We start from the raw sequence: 1,391 nt of genomic DNA on the forward strand, positions 1-1,391 counted from the left end.
GCAAGTACTCATTTATGCACCATCGATCTCGAGATTGGCATGTTATTCTTAACCCTTGCTAATTATAATGATGCACTTAACCAAGCAAACAGGTGTGACAAGAGAATTGTACTGTCAGGAAGTTTTCAGAATGAAGTTTGAAGTTGCAGTTTTTCTTTCAATAGGAGTTCACTTAGGGTCTAATTTCAACCTCATCCGCTTGGGGTTGAAATTCCGATTCCCTAGAGTAATCAGGATAGGCCTTAACACGGTTTTGGAAGTTGTCTTGACGGGCAGGCAAACGCGTCCAAAATAACAGTGTTTCTATGGGAATATGACTTAAAATAACTTAAGAAAATCTTGAATGTAGACAAATTTGTGAATGGCAGACTTTAGTTGCTAACCAAAGGATCTTACCAGAAACCCATAAGGGTTGAAACGTGTAACGGCCCCTTGTGTGCTGGGAAACAAGCTTCTGAATATTCAATTAATAATTGCTAAGTACCATATTTGGAACAACAAGAGCGAGGGGTTTCCAAATATGGTACTTAGCACTGAAACATTCAACCAATCAGTTCGCACTGAATATTCGGAAGCTGCGAACGCGCGTTACACGTTTCAACCCTTATGGGTTTCTGATCTTACTCACAAACTTTTGAGGATTCTACCCGCACTATTTCCGGGTGGTGGACAAAACACTGACCCCCGTCCATAGACTACCCAAATGGACTACCCTAAAATGGACTAACTCCTAAAAATACCATTTCGAATGAGTACTATTGAAAGAACTGAATTGATTATAATTTTATACTTTCATTGCACATACCTTGTTTATTTTCGTGCGCGCGCATGGTGACATGCAGCTAAATCCAAGAATTGCACCGGTTTCACTTCACTTACATGATGTAATCGGCCATCACAACAATAACATTATCGAAATCTAACCTTTTTAAAATGGCTGCTTAGACTTAAATACTGTTGATCAACACTGTTTAAAATGGGTGTTTAGCCTTAGGTAAGCACAGATTGAGACGCGGCTTACATATAGACAAACAGTACTCATTTGAAATAGTATTTATAGGGTAGTTCATTTGGGTAGTCCATGGACTGGTGGTCAGTGTTTTGTCCAACACCCTATTTCCGTTACATTTGTTTGTAATTTTTCCCACAGACGCATGTCTGACTGAGAGTAAATTTCAAGCAATTGTATGGCAAAATTTAAAATTCGGCAGGACAAATAGTTTTAAAGCTCATCTTAAGACCTTTCTTTTTAGACATGCATATAGTTAACAGAGATTTTAATAATACTTTCGCTAATTATTTATCAATTAGTTTTTACATTTTTACCATAGTGTAATATTTTTTAATGTATTAGTAGTTCTTGCCATATTTGTAGTTAGATATTTATCGAT

This window comes from Montipora foliosa, chromosome 8 (genome assembly GCF_036669935.1).
Source record: "Montipora foliosa isolate CH-2021 chromosome 8, ASM3666993v2, whole genome shotgun sequence".
NCBI lineage: Eukaryota > Metazoa > Cnidaria > Anthozoa > Scleractinia > Acroporidae > Montipora > Montipora foliosa.